Source organism: Puma concolor, chromosome C2 (genome assembly GCF_028749965.1).
Source record: "Puma concolor isolate L17-30 chromosome C2, mPumCon1.1.hap2, whole genome shotgun sequence".
Taxonomy (NCBI): Eukaryota; Metazoa; Chordata; class Mammalia; order Carnivora; family Felidae; genus Puma; species Puma concolor.
Genome location: NC_141675.1, coordinates 136,812,352 through 136,832,291, shown reverse-complemented (window position 1 = coordinate 136,832,291; position 19,940 = coordinate 136,812,352). Strand labels below are relative to the sequence as shown.

The 19,940-nt window shown below is 35.1% G+C and overlaps 1 pseudogene; it reads right to left on the bottom strand.

Annotated features, from left to right (window-relative positions):
- Positions 1-13,925: 13,925 nt before the first annotated feature.
- On the bottom strand, positions 13,926-14,929 carry LOC112850334 (STEAP1 protein pseudogene; annotated as a pseudogene).
- Between the last annotated feature and the right edge of the window lie 5,011 nt (positions 14,930-19,940).

Here is a 19,940-nt window from a genome sequence, read left to right as displayed (position 1 = left end):
ATTCTGTGTCTCCCTCTCTCTCTCTGCCCCTCTCCTATTCACGCTCTGTCCCTCTCTCTTCTCTCTCAAAAATAAATAAACATTAAAATAAAATTCTGTTTATTTGCTAAGTAAAAAGCATTATTTCACCATATAATAGTTTATAAAGTTTGTTAAGAGTAAGTAATAACATGGATCATAAATCAGTTTAAAATATAAGTTAGTAAAGGCTAATGATGCTTATCCTAAGGAACATAATGACATCTTGATGATCTGAGTAATTTTCATGTAGAAAATGAGTTTATAAAAAGGTAATAGAGGTTATAATTAGAACTTATATAATGCAGTGTGAAATAAATTGATTATGATATAGTTGAGTATTCAGTAGTTTCATACAACACAGACACACACAAACACACACTTATATTAATAAGTCACTTATATTAATATGCCAGTCAGTGGTTCTTAATTTGCCTTCATTTGTTTAAGTATATTTATTTTGAGATAGAGGTATCATGACCTGAGCCAAAGTCAAGAGTCAGATGCTTAACCAAGTGAGCCAGCCAGGTGCCCCAATTTGCATTCATTTTTAGATAACTTAGCATAACTTATAATTATTTATTATTACTACTGGTCAGATACACAGATTCATGGATTAAGTACACAAAGGAATTTTCTCTTTTGTGCTGAAACTGTCAATTATACCTCAATAAAGCTGAAATTTAAAAATCTAGTGTGTCAAGGAAGACAATTTTCCAAATATCTGAATAAACTTATGAAATATGTTCATGGCATACTTTGACCATTTTGTTTCTATAATTTAACATCCTGCTAAAGTGGGTATCTTATTAAGTTAGCACTCAGGCTAAAGAGCCCAAAATATTGTCCTATAAATGACAGGGTTTGTTTTTATTTTCTGATAAAATATCAGTCTAGTCATGTGCTCTTCAGATTCCTTCACTTCAAAGTATTGTTAAGTTTACAGGGCTAAATTTTATGGACATAGTCAAGAAATTTGAGGACAAACTGGCTTCTGGAAGTGTAAAGGATTGGGGAGTCAAATGAGCTTTGTTCTAGTTTTATACGAAGCATGCAACCAGAACGGGCTCTTGATTATTAAGTGGAAAACAAAGTCAAATCATGCCACCTGACCTCCTTCATTTTCTTTGAGGAATGCGTATTTTAGATAAGGGCTTATTACTAAAACAGAAAGAAAAAAAAATTATACCTATGACAGAGTCTCAGTTTGGACAACCATGCTGTAATTATCATTCTGGTGTTTACATCCAAAACCAAATTTAATCTGGGAAAAAAGAATTTGTAGACTCTCAAAGATGAGATTTGGGGGAAATAAAATTTCCAGGCAATGACGATTTGTTTTCTCTTCTGATCCTTTTATTTTTTTTTCTTTTTCTTTTTTTTTTAATTTTTTTTCCAACGTTTATTTATTTTTGGGACAGAGAGAGACAGAGCATGAACGGGGGAGGGGCAGAGAGAGAGGGAGACACAGAATCGGAAACAGGCTCCAGGCTCCGAGCCATCAGCCCAGAGCCTGACGCGGGGCTCGAACTCACAGACCGCGAGATCGTGACCTGGCTGAAGTCGGACGCTTAACCGACTGCGCCACCCAGGCGCCCCTTCTGATCCTTTTATATAATTTGCTGGTCTGTTTTTTGGGGGGGCATTTTTAGATATAAGGTAATTCATATGCGATAATGAAAAGACTACATGCACAATGCTAACGTAGAGAAAATACAGGCACTGCACACCTAATGGAGATCTGGCAAATTCTTTGTCAGAAAATGCTTGTGTTTAAAAGAACAATGCACAATTTGTTACTCATTACAAGAATTGTTAATGTTTTTGATGTTTCCCAAACAATCGGAGTATGTCTTCAAGGAAATTGTCCTTGTTTATTCTTTGACATTAAACACACATGGAAAGCATTTCTAAATGCCTGTTAGAAATGTGTTCAGAATACAAGGGCACATTTCAAGGTTTTGTGCCGAAACAAACTGAAGAAATAAATGCCACATGTTCTGCAGTTTGCAGACTTCACAGTGAATTTCATGTGTCCCTCAGCTTTGATCTAAACAATTGCTATTGATAAATGGAACAAGATCTTGTAGGCAAGGGAACAGACATTTCCCCAATTTCTGAACAATTTAGCTGCTTACAGGCTTTCGTGGGAAGAGACATTTCAATTTACACACGAGTTCCTATTCAGGAGAGTTGGATGAAGGCAGAAATATTTTAAAAGACTAGAATTCAAGATTATTGATAGAAGCATGAAGTGGTTAATTCAGAAGAAACTACAGGAGTGTGGTGTGGCTGTAGGGTGCACAGGAAGAGGCACAAATCCTGGTTTCAAATTTACCTGTGACTCTTAAAAACAAACCTCAGCTTTATTGAGGTATAACTGACAAAATCATAACACATTTACAGTGTACATCATGGTGATTTTATGTACATATGCGTTGCCAAAGGATATTACTCATGCACTTAATTAACATATCCATCACCGTATGTATATATGTATGTATGTTTGTATGCATGTATGCTTATATGTATGTGTGTAAGAACATCTAAGATCTACTCTATTAGCAAATTTCACTTATATAGTACAGTGATATCAGTGATAGTCACCATGTTTTACAGACCTCATTTATCTTAGAGTTAAAAGTTTGTACTCTTTTACTACACTCCCCAGCCCTTGGCAACCACTTTCCACTTTGTTTCTAGGAGTTGGATTTTATTTATTTATTTATTTTAGATTCCACTTTTAAGGGATACCACGCAATATTTGTCTTTCTCTCTCTGGCTTATTTCACTTAGCATAATGGAGCGTAAGGCTCCACCCATGTTGTCACCTATGGCAAGATTTCCTTCTTTCTAATGGTGGAAATCTATTCCAGCGTGTATAGATACTACGCCTTTATCTGCTCATCCACTGATGGAACTTTGGTTGTTTCTATAACTTGGCTGTTTTGAATAATGCTGCATTTATCTCTCTCAATCTCGTCTAATCATTTAAAATTTCTCATCCTCTTTGATCTTCAATTTCCCACTCTTAAAATACAATAACAGAACCTTAGCAGGTTGTGAAATTAAAAGAAACCAGGCTTATGGAAAGTAAAATTTAAGATAAAATGTACTGTGCATTTTTAAAATAAATTTTATTTGATCTGTGAAGATTAGTCACTAGTCAGATAGCGAATAACTTTAAAAATCTTTAAATGAGAGCCAGTAAAATCGAGGCACATGTGTGGCTCAGTCGGTTAAGTGTCTGATTCTTGATTTTGGCTCAGATCATGATCTCACAGTTTGTGAGTTCAACCCCCACATCAAGCTCTGTGCTGACAGTGCAGAGACTGCTTGGGATTCTCTCTCTTTCTCTCTCTCTCTCTCTGTCCCTCCCCTGCTCACACTTTCTCTCTCAAAATAAATAAAAAACTTAAAAAATAATCCTATATAAAAAGAGTCAATAAAATCAAATATATTTGGAAAATTTGAAGTGGTCAACCAAATGTTAGTTTTAGAATAGAAAAACAGAATACATCCATAATACTGTAAGCAAATAATGATTTAAAAGAATGAGGTAGATCAACATGCATTGGCACTGAATTCCCTCAAAGATATATTGTAGTCAGAGACACACAAATCAGAGAACGTATGCATAGTATGCCCACATTCTTATAAAAATATATGTATTTTGGAAGTTGGTGAAGGAGTTTTAATAGCCACAATGATTGGAATGGTGCTACCTACATTTAGGGAATGATAGTGAGATATGTTGAATATTCTGCAATGCCATATGCAATTGCATAAACAGAAAAAACTTACCAGAGTCTGCACAACTTTGAAAACATCTCACTGCAGGGGCACCTAGGTGGCTTAGTTGGTGAAGCCTCCAACTGTTGGTTTAGGCTCAGGTCATGATCTCACAGTTTCGTGGGTTTGAAGCCCCACATGGGGCTTTGCTTGGGATTCTCTCTTTCTCTCTCTCTCTCTCCGCCCCCCCCCCACTCGTGTTTTCTCTCTCTCAAAATAAATAAACTTAAAAAAAAACTCACTACACACCTATGTGAGCTAAAACAAAACAAAACCAAAAAAATGGTTAATACTTATCTGAGCCTAGTATTTAAATTTCGTTTGGATGTACGTAGTGGGAAATAATTTAGTTTACTTTAATATGCATTAAAAAAAAAAGACTAAACTAGACTAAGAGGAACAAGAGGTTTCCAGAATGTTGGAATAAGGAGCTCAGCAGATGCTCTCTTTAGCAAACAACAAATTAATTCATGAATTTTTAAAGTCATTTAAAGATTCTAAAGAGTCTGAAATCACCGGAAATGGCAGGACTTGCTCATGCTCAGACTCTTGCCTGCTTTGCCCCTTCTTTTCCTTTCCACCTGTCAAATCTTAACCTTCTGCAAGGCTCAGTTCCATTGTAATCTTTTCCATGGCATTTCTCTACTATCTCTCATTCTCTTCTCTTCACCCTGAGCACAGTTTTGTGTCAGTAATGACGCATGGCCTGGTTAATTCTGGACAACTCAGTTCAGCAGACATTTTAGGCATTGTCTATGAAAAAAGCTCTGTACGAGGCATAGTGGGATATAATGAGAAGACATGGTTCCAACCTTGAAGGGATCAGAACTGGATGCAGGAGATAGTCACAACTCTTGAAATATGGGGCATGATGAGATGAATAATAATAATAATAGTAATAATAGTAAATTTTAAAAATAGAGACTCTGGAAGTTGTCCTAAAAAACAATATAAATAGAGGAATGGCCATTCAAGAAAATATAATAAATCCCTTCAAAGAATGGCAAGAATCTATGGCCCTTGAGCCACAACCTCATCCCTTACCACTACTCTCTAGCAACATGTGCCAGAGCTCTATACAGGGCATCTTATTACAGGCAGGTCATACCAAGAAGATGGGTTCCTCCTCCAAGTTATCATTCTGGGATTGTGGTTTCAACCTAGGAGGGGCATGCTGCCTGAATGTCTCACTTACTGTCCCAGCTCCCTGTTGCAGAGACTCTATTCCGTGCAGGTGCACATTTGATAAGACTAAGTCTTCATTCCCCTGACATTACACTTATATGGTGGAAATTCTTACCCAAGCATATAAAACCAAGGATACTAGGGCCCCTAATACCTCTGCCTTGACTCACTTTTAAGGCAGAGGTTCATGTTACAAGAAGAGGGAGCAAGCTGAGAAAACCAATGGTTGCCACACCTACCCAATGTCAATGAATAGAGACAGGATGTCATTCCAGCAAAAGTTCTGCTTGAGGGAGTTGATTATAATTGGATCAAAGAATGGAGGCCTTCATGCCTAGTGGTGTCAAAAAAAAATAGAGATCTTGTTGTAGAGAAAGATGCTAGGTTAATGATATAAGCAAAATGGTGGAACAGCCAGAGGCTTAATAGAGAGAACTGAAAGGAGAGAGAGCCAAGAATAGACCTTTGGGGATAATCATCAACTCTGGGAATTGGGTGGCTTGTGTACATGCATTGGGTTGAACTCAGTCACAAACAATCTGAGCAGGATGTGGGGTAGATTTGAAAGCATCCCCAAGCCATGAACAGACTTAGAAACACAGGATGCAAACAAAACCTCTGACCAAACAATTACTGAATGATCGAACTATTCTCATAAGTTAATTAAAAAATTCAGAGTGAAATGCAAGTTCACCCCATCCTTTGCAGTTTAGAAGATTGAGTGCATGCTCAAGCCTAAACCTTTCTTCAGGGTGACCAGAGGGGATACCTCCAAGCTACTGATCTGTGGCTGAAACTGGGGGCAAAATAAGCCACACATATCTAACAGGAAATGGGATCATCTAAATGACTAAAAGGACTTAAGTAAAACCTTTGTAAAATGCAGCTTCTACCAACTCAGGGAAGACCCACAGGTAGGCTGACTAAAAAGATAAAAGCAAGAAAAATGATCTCAAAAGGGACATCACAGGCTTCAAAATGGAGCAAAAAGTGATTTCACAGAATTGGTTTTGCAAAATCACTACACAAAAAAATGACTAAGAAACAACCACAAAACAACCTCTGGGAAGGTGGAATTTGTACTGACAGTTGCTACACTATACTATCTAGACTGCCTTCTTTTCACCAAAAAAATTACAAGTCATGCAAATAAACCACAACAGAAAGTATGACACATATAGAGAGAAGAAAGCAGCGACAGAAACTGCCTACGAGGGGCAGAGTGTCATTCCTATGAGGGACAGAGATACACCAGATGGTGTATCAGAATGAAAGACTTCAAAGTAGCTGTCATGAACAGGTTCCAAAACTGCTTTTATTTTTAAAGGGAAATATAAATATTATCAAATAGAGTATCAATGAAGATATTTAAATTATTACAAATATCAGAATGGAAATTCTTCAGTTGAAAACCATGATGACCAAAATGAAACACTTATGAGAAACTTAACAATCATTTCCAAGTAGAGGAAAAAAGAATGAGATAAATTTGAAGAAAGATAAATAGACATTATGAGGAACTAATAGAAGAAAGAATGATGAAAAAATTATAATGTTTAAAGGAAATGTGAGACCCTAGTAATTGGAAAACATATGTGTAACTGGACCAGAAAAAGAAGAGAGACAAAAAGAAAAAGAAATATTTGAGGAAATACTGACTGAAACCTTTCCAGATCTGATGAAAAGGTCAATGTGCTCACTGATTCACTGAGGAAGCTCAGTGCACTCTATAGAAGAAAAACACAAAACGTTATACACTCAAGGGCATAATAGTTAAAACATTAAGAGGAAAGGAGGGGTGTCTGGGTGGCTCAGTCAGTTAACAGTCCAACTCTTGGTTTCCACTCAGGTCACGATCTCATGGTTCGTGAGTTTGAGCCCCACATTGCTGACAGCATGGAGATTGCTTGGGATTCTCTCTCTCTCTCCCTCTCTCTCTGCCCCTTCCCTGCTCTTGCTATGTCTTTCTCTCTCGCTCTTACAATAAATAAATAAACTTAAAAAATAATTTTAGAAAAGTTAAAAGCAAAGAGAAAATCTTGAAAACAGCAAGAAAAAAACTAGTCATTATTTATATGGGAGCTCAATAAGAAATGAACTGACTTATCATCAAAAACAACAAATTCCAAGAAGCAATTAGACAATCCAACTTACAACTGCACCAAAAACCATAAGATACATAGCAATAAACCTAACCAAAGGATAAAAAATCTGTACTTTGAAAACTATAAAACACTGATGAAAAAAATTGAGGATGACACAAGGAAATAGAAAAACATCCCATACTGATGGATTGGAAGAAGACATATTGTTAAAATGTCTGTTACCCAAAGCAATCTACACATTTAATGCAATCCCTGTCCAAATGCCACCAGCATTTTTGACAGAGCTGGAACAAACAATCTAAAAATTTGTATGGAACCACACAAGACTCCAAATAGCCAAAGTAATCTTGAAAAAGAAAAAGCATCACGATTCTGGACTCCAAGTTATGACACAAAGTTGTAGTGGTCAAGACATTAGGGTACTGGCACAAAGACAGACACATAGATCCATGCAACAGAATAGAAAACTCAGAAATGAAGCCACAATTATATGGCCAGTTAATCTTCAACAAAGCAGGGAGAAATATGCAGTGGAAATAAAACAGTCTCTTCAACAGATGATACTGGGAAAACTGAACACCAACATGCATAAGAATGAAACTGGACCACTTTCTTATACCGTACATAAAAATAAATTCAAAATAGATTAAAGATGTAAATGTGATACTGGAAACCATCAAAATTCTAGAGAACAACACAGGTAGAAACCTTTTTGACATTGGCTGTAGCAATTAGACATGTCTCTGGAAGCAACGGAAACAAAAGCAAAAATGAACTATTTGGACCTCATCAAGATAAAAAGCTTCTGCACAGCAAAGAAATAATCAACAAAACTAAAAGGCAGCCTACAGAATGGGAGAAGATATTTGCAAATGACATATGTCACAAAGAGTAGTATCCAAAATATATAAAGAATTTAAAAATTCAACACCACTCCCCCCAATAATCCAGTTAAAAATGGGCAGAAGACATGAACAGACATTTTTCTAAAGAAAATATACAGATTGTTAATAGATACATGAAAAGATATTCAACATCACTCATCCTCACAGAAATACAAATCAAAACTACAAGGAGACATCACCTCACACCAGTCAGAAAGGCTAAAAGTAACAACACAGGAAACAACAGGTGTTGGTAAGGATGTGGAGAAAAGAGAACCGTCTTACACTATTGTTGGAAATGCAAACTGGTGCAGTCACTCCGGAGAACAGTATGGAGGTTCCTCAAGAAACTAAAAACAGAACTACATTCTGATCCAGCAACTGCACTATTAGGTACTTATACAATGATACAAAAATACTAATTCGAAGGGACACATGCACATCAATATTTATGGAAGCATTATCAACAATAGCCAAATTATGAAAAGAGCCCAAATGTCCTTTGACTGATGAATGGATATTGGATAGAGAAGATACGGGGTGTGTGTGTGTGTGTGTGTGTGTGTGTATTTTATTATGTTATAGGTCCAACAGTACAATTACATAATACTGTTTTAGAAAATTGTTTTTTTACATCAGTAAAGAAAAAAAAGGAGAAGAAATGCAATTATATATTTTGTAATTACCTACATAATTATCCTTAACAGAACTCATTGTTTTATATTTCATTCTGATGTCATTTGCTTTCACCTTGAAGAATTCCTTTAGAATCTCCTGTAAGATATGTCTCTTATATATACATATATATATATATATATATATATACATATACATAAACATAAACATTACTTAGAGACATATCTTAGAAGAAATTCTAAAGGAAATTCTTCAGGGTGAAAGCAAGTGACATCAGAATGAAATATAAAACAATATATGATATATGTATATGTATATACGTGTGTGTGTATATATATATTACATATATATATATATATATAATGGAATATTATGAAGTCATCAAAAAGAATGAAATCTTGCCATTTGCAATGACATGGATGGAACTAGAGAGTATTATGCTAAGCTAAATAAGTCAGTCAGGGAAAGACAAGTACTATATGATTTCACTCATAGGTGGAATTTAAGGAACAAAACAAATGAACATGGGGGGAAAAAGAGAGACAAACCAAGACACAGACTTAACTATAGAGAACAATTTGATGGTTACTGGAGGGGAGGTGGGCAGGGGATGGATTAAATAGGTGATGGACGTTAAGGAGGGCACTTGTTGTGATAAGCACTGGGTGTTGTATATAACAGATGAATCACTAAATTCTACACCTGAAACTAATATTACACTGTATGGTAAGTAACTGAAACTTAAATATAACAACTTGGAGGAAAAAAAAGAAGTAACAGAACATATTCAAATAGATGAACGAAAAAACCAAAACAAAAAACCGTCAGTTGAGATTCTGTTATCTATCTTACACTAATTATAAGTAATTTTCCAAAATTATGGTAAATGAAGACATTTCCAGATAAATGAAAACAGAATTCATTGCTTGGAGACATATCTTACAAGAAATTCTAAAGGAAAATCTTCAAGGTGAAAGAAAGTGATATCAGAATGAAATACAAAACAATGAGTTCTGTTAAAGATAATTATGTAGGTAATTACAAAATATATAATTACATTTCTTCCCCTTTTTTTCTCTTTACTGATGTAAAAAGCAGTTGTCTAAAACAATATCATGTAATTGTGCTGCTGGATCCATAACATATTGAAAGGTAATATATTTGACAATTACAACACAGAAAAGGTGGGTGAGAAAAAGCTGTATTGGTGTAAACACATGACACCAATTAGCAACAAATCTGCAAGAAATGAAGAGAAAAAACCAATAGCAAATAAAAACGTTATTATAAAACAAACTTTGTATGTATATATTTACTGTCTTCTCTTAGCTTCTTTAAAATACATAATATGTACAGTATAAAATAATAACTGTAACTATGGATTGTTGGACTTAAAGCAAATATAGAGATAATATGTATACAAAAAATAACATAAAAAGTGGAGGAGGGAATGAGCAATACAGGCGGGTAGTTTCTATATCCTCATTGGAACTAAATCTAAAAGCTGGAGTCCAGTAAGTTAAGATTTATATTGTAAGCCCTAGTACAACCACAAAGAAAATAACTCAAGAGATAACTTAAAATTATTAATTAAATTAAAATTTTACACAACACAATATTCATTTAATGTAAAAGGAGTCAGGAAAGAGTAAATGGAAGAATTAAAAGATAATAGCTATATGGAAAGCAACTAAGTGAAAGATACAAATCAAACCTTATCAGCAATAACACAGGAATGAAGTAACATTCAAAAGTCAAAAATTGTAAGATAAAATAACAAGATTCAACTATAGGCTTTCTACAGGAGACATATTTGAGGTTTAAATATGCAAATAGGTTGAAAGTTTAATGGTGCAGAGGAAATACCATGCAAACAACATTAAAAGAACTCGAGACTGCCCTAATATTAAACAACATAGTTATTTATTTTTTGATTATTATTTTTTAAGTTTATTTTATTTATTTATTTATTTTTTTTAAATTTTTTTTTTCAACGTTTATTTATTTTTGGGACAGAGAGAGACAGAGCATGAACGGGGGAGGGGCAGAGAGAGAGGGAGACACAGAATCGGAAACAGGCTCCAGGCTCTGAGCCATCAGCCCAGAGCCTGACGCGGGGCTCGAACTCACGGACCGCGAGATCGTGACCTGGCTGAAGTCGGACGCTTAACCGACTGCGCCACCCAGGCGCCCCTTAAGTTTATTTTTTTAAGTTTATTTATTTATTTTGAGAGAGACAGAGCAAGAGAGAGAGAGAGAGAGAGAGCAGGAGCAGGGGAGGGGCAGAGAAATAGGGAGAAAGAGAATCCCAAGCAGGCTCTATGCTGTCAAGGAGGAGCCCAACATGAAGCTTGAACCCACGAACCCCGAGATCATGACCTGAGCCAACCGACTGAGCCACCCAGATACCCCAGACACAGACAACATAGTTTTCTAAAGCAAAAATGTTACTAAAGGGATATTTCATAATGATAAAGGATCAATCTATATTTTTTATCTACCTGGATGTTGAAGAGAAAACCTGGGACTAACATTCCCTTTCCTTTTTCATTCATTGAAGTTGCTCTCTCAAACATTAACTACAATGATTATAATTCCAAATACTCTCATGACCTTTTCCACTTTACTCCATTTACATTGTCTTCCATGACGTAAACTTTTTGAATCTTGATTGCCTCAATAGGCAGCAAATAGTTTCTTATGGTTTTAATTTGCATTTCTGTCATAGCTAATGCAACAGACTGAATGTTTATGCTGCTCACCTCCATACTCATATGTTGAAGTTTAAAACCCAGTGCAATGGTATTTGGGGGTAGAGCCTTTGGAGAATGAATATCCGAATAAAGGAGACCCCAGAGAGAACTCTTGTGCCTGATCATGTGTGGTTACAGTGCAAAGAGAGCCACTGGACACAAAATTTGTTGGTATCATCTCTTGGTACTTTCCAGACTGCAGAACTGGAAGAAAAAAAAAAAAATTCTGTTGCTTATTGGCTACGCAGTCCATATTTTTGTTATAATAGCCTGGCTGGATCAAGACAGGTTATTAGTTTAATTTTGTCTAACAGTTTTGTGAAGTGTCTGATCAAGCCTTTGGCCCCCACCCACCCCCACTTTGTTTTTGGCTTTTATATTTTTTTCCTTCTTTTTTATTTGTCTTAAATTTACTGATATGTTACATTCTAGATTCAACTGCATTGTTACAAGTGTAAAATACATGTTTTGTGACTGTTTTCTTTTGGGGATCCATTTCTAATTTTTTATGGTGTTGCTTTATTTAAAAATTTTTTTTGATTTACATATAATCAAAACTAACCATTCAAAACTTGTTTTTGTCTTCTTTTAGAAATATTTGTTTGTCTAGAGGTCAAAGAGTTAGTCTCTTATGTTTTCTTCAAGGAGTTTCAGACTTCTGCATTTCACATTTAAGCATTTCTCACAACCCACACTAATTTTATGTATGATAATATGAGGTAGGGTTCAAGTTTCATTTTTTCCATTGTGGATTTTCAGTTGTTCTTTGCACAATTTATTAAAAATGTATTCTTTCCTGCCTTGAATTGCTTTGATAGCTCTATAAAAAATAAATTGGCTATATGTATGAATATATTTCCTGACTCTCTACTTTTTCCATTGGTACATTCATCTTTCCTATTACCAATATAACACTTTCTTAATTATATAGCTTTATAGTAAGTCTTGAAATCAGGTAATGGATGTCTTCCAAGTTTTTTTATTCATTTTTTTAAAATATTATTTTGGTTAAATTTGTTCCTTTCCATTCCTTAAATAAAATTAAAGCCAGTCTGTCAGTTTCTAAAAGAAAATCATAAAAACTGTTGGAATCTGTTGATTAAATTGAATATATAGGCTAATGCATACATGTGATATTTAAAAAATATCAAATCTTCTAATTTAGAATATCTCTTCATTTGTAAAAATAACCTTTCAAAAATTTTTTATACTTTTTAGTGTAGAAGCCTTGCCAATTTGTACGTTGTGAGATATATCTATATCTATATCTATATCTATATCTATATCTATATCTATAATAAGTTTTTGTCTTTTCCACAGAGTCATGTAGATGGAATCATAATAGTATGGAGCCTTTTTAGACTGGCTTCTTTTACTTAGTAATATACAGGTCTGTTTATGGCTTGCTAGCTCATTTATTTTTAGCACTGAATAACATTCCATTGTCTAGATGTACCATATTTATCCATTTACCCTTTGAAAAACATCTTGATTTCCTGTGATTTTTGACAATTATAAATAAAGCTGTTATAAACATCTCTTCTTAGGTTTTTGTGTGGACACAAGTTTCAACTTTTTTGAGTAACAATAAGGAGTGTGATTGCTAGATCATGTGGTAAGAGCATGTTTAGTTTTGTAAGAGACCACTAAAGCATCTTCCAAAATGTCCATACCATTTTGCATTCCCACCCTCAACGGATGAGAGTTCTGTTGCTCTATTCGGTGTTGTCAATGTTCTGGGTTTTGGCTCTTCTAATAAGTGTGCAGTGGTATCTCACTGTTTTAATTTGCATTTCCCTGAATGGCATATGGTGTGAAATACATTTTCATATGCTTATTTAGAATCTGTGTATCATCTTTGGTAAAGTGTCTGTTAGTATTTGGCCTATTTTTTTAATTAGAGTATTAGTTTTCTTATTGTTTAGTTTTAAGAGTTCTTTGTAAATTTTGGATAACAGTGCTTTCGCAGATTTGTCTTTTACAAATATTCTCCCCCAGTCTGTGGGTTTTCTTCTATTTCTCTTGATAGTGTCTTTCACAGAGTCAAAGTTTTTAATTGTAAACAACTTATCCATTACTTCTTCCATGGATCATAACGTTGGTGTTGTATGTTAAAAGGCATCACCATACCTGAGATTATGTAGGTTTTCTTCAATGCTATCTTCTAGGAGTATATTTTATAGATTGGCCATTTACACTCAGGTCTGAGATCTATATCATGAAGGGTGTTAAGTTCTGTGTTTAGATTCATTACTCTGCCTGTGGGTGTCTAGTCATCCCACACCACTTATTAAAAACAACAACAACAACAACATCGGCAAACAACTATCTCTGTTCCATTGCTTTACCTTTTATCTTTTGTCAAAGATCAGTTAACTATATTTATGCGGGTCTATTCTGGACTCTCTATTCTCTTCCCTTGATCTTTCTATATACTCTTTCTTTTTTTACAGTAAGAACCTCAAGTGGGCATTTTATTAAACAAATACATATTTGAAATGTTTATGGTAAAATATATCAATATCGAACAAAAATGTGTGTAAACAGTGATTCTACAACTGGGAAGACACCTCAGTTTTATTAATTTTGGTGGTATCTTCTCAACCATGTCTAACTCTTAGAATCTTCTTTCTTAAGCATGGCAGGGAAAATATACCTTCACATAACAGGACAACAATTGGAAGGAAAACAGCTGTCATAAAATTTGGAGGTGTATACCATACACATTGTTTTATTTATTTCAGGAACAAATCAATGCATGTATTGTGACCAGCAGAAGGGCAACAAGTCCTAGTGTGCTCTGAACATAGTGAAATTCCCTCCACGTCAAAGAGCTGCTCACAGAAGGATAGACGTCACAGCTAACAGAGCCAGTATTGCAAGTGCTGTCACTCCCAGAGACACATAAATTTCCACTCTGCAAACCTCAGGCTCAATTGAAGCATCCTCTTTATTTTGTTGGACCTGTTGACATGCCCAGTTTAGCAGCTTGTATCTGTGGGATAGCCTCATTGGACAGGATAAACATACATTGTTTGCAGTACAGCAAAAATGAAACTGAGAAGCCCAAATTGTTTTATTGTTAACTTCCATCTACCCAACCAATGTGGAAATTTCTTATATTTGATTCCATTATGAAGCTGTACAACAGCTGCTATCACACCTGGCAAATAAACCAGAACCAAGAGGTGATGAAAACCATTGGCAAGACTTTGTTGATGACCAGGATTGAAATTTTATAAAATACTGTTGATGGAAAGTTACAAAGAGTGAGTTATTTCCCTCAAAGAATATAAAGAAAAGTCAGAGATAATGCAATAATAGCAATTTTAATTGGCATGCAGCATTTTGGAAAGAGTTCCTGTTTGTGCCCAAGCTTGGGGGGTGGGGCAATCAAATTTATCAAAATGGGTTGTTTGGTGCATGTGCAAAGGTACAGGTCTTTTCAGCATGCTGGTCTCTCCCGAGTCCTTATTCAAATAATCATCTTCTTCTAGATACCTCCTAGGCTTCATTGTCAAAGTTCTTCATTCGTAATGTTTTGGGTGCTCTTCATTAACTGTAAACAGAACTGGTTCATCCACCTGCTTCTCAGCCCAACCAGATGGTAAGTTGTAGTGCAGCTACTGTGGGGAGGTAGCAGCCCCACACCTATCTGTATACTCTTTCATTGAAACCACACAGTCTTGATTTACTATAACTTTACAGCAAGTCATGAAGTCAAGTAGCGTCAGTTCTCCAACTTTGTTCTTCTTCAGTACTATGTTGGTTATTCTGGGTCTTTTGCCTCTTTGAAAACTCTATAATCAGTTTGTCTACACACACACACACACACACACACACACACACACTTTTCTGAGATTTGGATTTTTAGATCTGGACTGTATCTTTTTTATTTCATTTTATTTTACCTTTTTTTTTTTTTTTTTGGACTGTATCTTTAGATCCAGAACTGATGTCTTGACAATACTGGGTCTTCCTGTCCATTGATATGGAACATCACCTCATTTATTTAAATATCCTTCTATTTCATTCACCAGGGTTTATTGTTTTCCTCATATAGATCTTATATATGTTTTGTTAGATTTGTACCAAAATATTTCACTGTTTGGATGTTTATGTAAATGGTGTTATGGTTTGAATTTCAAATGTTATTTGTTCACTGCTGGTATATAGGAAAGTGACTGAATGTATATATTGACCTTGTTTGCTCCAGTCTTTTATATATATATACATATATATATACACACATACGTATGTGTGTGTGTGTGTGTGTGTGTATATATATATATGTATATATATATATAGTATTCTTTTTTTATTTTAGAGAGGAAGAGCAAATGAGTGGGGGAGAGGGGCAGAGGGAGAAAAAGACAGACAGACAGAGACAGAGAGAGAATCTTAAGCAGGCTCCACACTCAGTGTGAAGCCTGAGGCAGGGCTCAACCCCATGACCCTGGGATCATGACCTGAGACAAAAATCAAAAGTCAGAGTCAGACACTCAACCAACTGAGCCACCCAGGCTCCCCTATCCTGCAATCTTCTGTATATCTTTTCTTTTCTTGTCTTATTACATTAGCTAGGACTTTTATTATGGTATTAAAAATAAGGGATAAAAGGGGACATTCTTACCTTGTGCTTTTCTTGAAAAAGCAATGATTTCATAGTTTAGTTTCTTAGGTTGGGATTAGTGATCTAAGCAGATTTACGACTTTTGTTATTATACGTAACACAAAAAATAAATCATTATGATAAAAGTTTGCAGTACATCATGAACATGTTTATAAGTATTTACATAATTGATACTGCATTTAGTATCGTTTTAAGACAAACAATAATTTTTCCAATGTTTAGTAACACTTTTGATTTTCTTAAGTATTTAAAGACTATTAGTAACATTTATACTTATCAATTATAATTTGATTTAATTTACTGTGTACTACATATTGTTGGGAATTGTGTAAATATGAAACTTTGCCTTCAAAGTTTCAAACACAAATGCAAGGCTATTGCTTATTTTACATTATAAAATAAAAGTTAAAATTCACTGATAGCAATTTTAAACAAAAATAAAAGAGACAACACAGTTATGGTTGAGTCTCTGTTAACCAAATTTCCTTTGCTCATTTTTTTGTGACACAAACATTTTCTAGTCATTCTTGCAATTAGATGTGGCCACATCAATGTGTTCTAACAAAGGAATTTAAACAAGTTATGTTTTGTTTTTGTAAGTTAAGACTTTTTTTTCTTTGCATATCTATGCCTTCTATATACTGTTCTTCTGTGGAAAATGAGGGCATAAGAGATAGCAAGGCCGAAAGATCGAAGAACTTACCTTTCTGTTTCACAAAGTAGGTTAAAGGCATTTATTATTTCCCTGAAAATGTAAATTGTCCCAAGAAGCCAATCTTTTATTTCATGTGAGCACTCATTGTCATTATTTCTACATTTCTAATCTAAAACAATCTTTTTCGATATAGTGCATTTATGTGGGAGGAGAAAATCCTGAAATATTTTATAAGCTTTTTCTGAAAAGACATTTCTCTCCTACTTGAATTTGCCATCATTTATCATTAAGTTTTACTGAAAAATAGTATGAGGAGACATATTGAGATAAAATACTTCATTTAAAAAATAACTCCTACTCATTCCTATGAAAATTGACACTAGATTATTTTCCAGAAACTTCAAAAAATTTGCAAAATAACAGGCATACTTAAAATAGCAATCACATTCTAATATATGATTTTAGTATTTAGTGGCATGTAGGTCTTTTTTTAATGTAGAGCAACACAACATAATGAGTATGAAAATATTTAACAGAAAATAGCTTCTTAGAACATAAAAGTAAAACTGATGAACATTGTTACACTAAAAATGGAGCCATACATAAAATTGGCATTAGGACATTCCTCCTGTTACAAATATGTATTAAGCAATTTTTACACAATCCCAAATCTCTCTTCAAATACTTGAGTTAATTATTTCCATATAACAATGTATTGAAACATTTGGTTTGGGAAATATTTGCTTACAAGCAAACCATAGTGGTGAATAATTTTAATGTCTCTACTTAAGTCTCTTTTATTTGCGGTACATATCTTTTTAAACATGAGCCTATAAGAGAGAAGCTCTGAATTAGTATGCACTAATTGGCATGTTTATCTCTATTGATTTCATTCTGCTCAAACTCTGTTAATTTCATGTAATCATAGCTTATTATAGCCTGAGGGGACCTCAGAGATCAATTTGTGATTCCTAGCACCTCCATTACAGATCTGCACACTATGGCTCAGAGAAGTTGAATGATTTTTCCCAGGTCTCACAGCTTCTTAGCAACAGAGCCAGTACTAAAATCCAGGTTGTATTTTAAGTGCTAAGATAACATTTATTTTTTCTTAATTGGATATCAGTTGTTAAATCATAGGTATTTTCTTTGGGCTTTCTAGAGAGACATTGAAATCCTAATAATATACTCTTTATTTTTTCCATACAAACAAGGGCTTTAGATATTTTTAGTGGGTAATAAGCTATCTTTAAAAACTGAGAGCTTTCTCCCTGAGGTCAGGAACATGACAGGACGTCCACTCTCACCACTGCTGTTTAGCATAGTGTTGGAAGTCCTAGCCTCAGCAATCAGACAACAAAATGAAATAAAAGGAATCCAAATCAGCCAAGAAGAAGTCAAATTTTCACTTTTTGCAGATGACATGATTCTCTACATGGAAAATCTGAAAGACTCCACCAAAAAGCTGCTAGAACTGATCCACGAATTCAGCAAAGTCGCAGGATACAATATCAATGTACAGAAATTGGTTGAATTTCTCTATGCCGATAATGAAGCAACAGAAAGAGAAATCAAGAAATCGACCCCATTTACAATTGCACCAAGAACGGTAAAATACCTAGGAATAAACCTAACCAAAGATGTAAAAGATCTGGTATGTCAAAATCTATAGAAACCTTATGAAGGAAATTGAAGAAGACACAAAGAAATGGAAAAACATTCCATGCTGACGGATTAGAAGAATAAATATTATTAAAATGTCAATACTACCCAACGTAATTTACACATCCAATGGAATTCCAATCAAAATTGCACCAGCAGTCTTCTCGAAGCTAGAACAAACAATCCTAAAATTTGTATGGAACCACAAAAGACCTCAAATAGCCAAAGTAATGGCTTCTTATTAAAGAAAAAAACCAAAGCGGGAGGTATCACAATCCCAGACTTTAGCCTCTACTACAAAGCATTATGTAATCAACAAGGCAGTATGGTATGGCATAAAAACAGACACATAGACCAATGGAATAGAATAGAGAACCCGGAATTGTACACACAAATATATGGTGAACTAATCTTTGACAAAGCAGGAAAGAATATCCAAGGGGGTGGGGAAACAGTCTCTTTAGCAAATGGTGCTAGGAGAACTGGACAGCAACATGCAGAAGAATGAAACTGGACCACTTTCTTACACCATACACAAAAATAAACTCAAAATGGATGAAAGACCTAAATGTGAGGGAGGAAACCATCAAAACCCTAGAGGAGAAAACGGGCAACAACCTCTGTGATCTCAGCCGCAGCAATTTGTTGCTCAACACATCTCTGAAGGCAAGGGAAATAAAAGCAAAAATGAACTATTGGGGCCTCATCAAGATAAAAAGCTTCTGCACTGCAAAGTAAACAATCAACAAAACTAAAAAGCAACTGATGGAATGGAAGAAGATATTTGCAAACGACCTATACAAAATCTATAAAGAATTTACCAAACTCAACACCTGAAAAACAAATAATACAGTAAAGAAATGGGCAAAAGACACTTTTCCAAAGAAGACATCTACATGGCCAATGGACACACGAAAAGATTCTCATCACTTATCATCAGGGAAATACAAATCAAAACCACAGTGAGATACCATCTCACGCCAGTCAGAGTGGCTAAAATTAACAACTCAGGAAACAACAGATGCTGGTGAAGATATGGACAAACGGGAACCCTCTTGCACTGCTGGTGGGAATGCAAACTGGTGCAGCCGCTCTGGAAAACAGTGTGGATGTTCCTCAAAAAATTAAAAATAGAGGGGCGCCTGGGTGGCGCAGTCGGTTAAGCGTCCGACTTCAGCCAGGTCACGATCTCGCGGTCCGTGAGTTCGAGCCCCGCGTCAGGCTCTGGGCTGATGGCTCAGAGCCTGGAGCCTGTTTCCGATTCTGTGTCTCCCTCTCTCTCTGCCCCTCCCCCGTTCATGCTCTGTCTCTCTCTGTCCCACAAATAAATAAAAACGTGGAAAAAAAAATTAAAAAAAAAAATTAAAAATAGAATTACCCTATGACCCAGCAATAGCACTACTAGGAATTTATCCAAAGGATACAGGAGTGCTGATTCATAAGAGCACATGTACCCCAATGTTTATAGCAGCACTTTCAACAATAGCCAAATTATGGAAAGAGCCTAAATGTCCATCACCTGATGAATGGATAAAGAAGATGTGGTTTATATATACAATGGTATCCTACTTGGCAATGAGAAAAAATGAAACCCTGTCATTTGCAGCAACATGGATA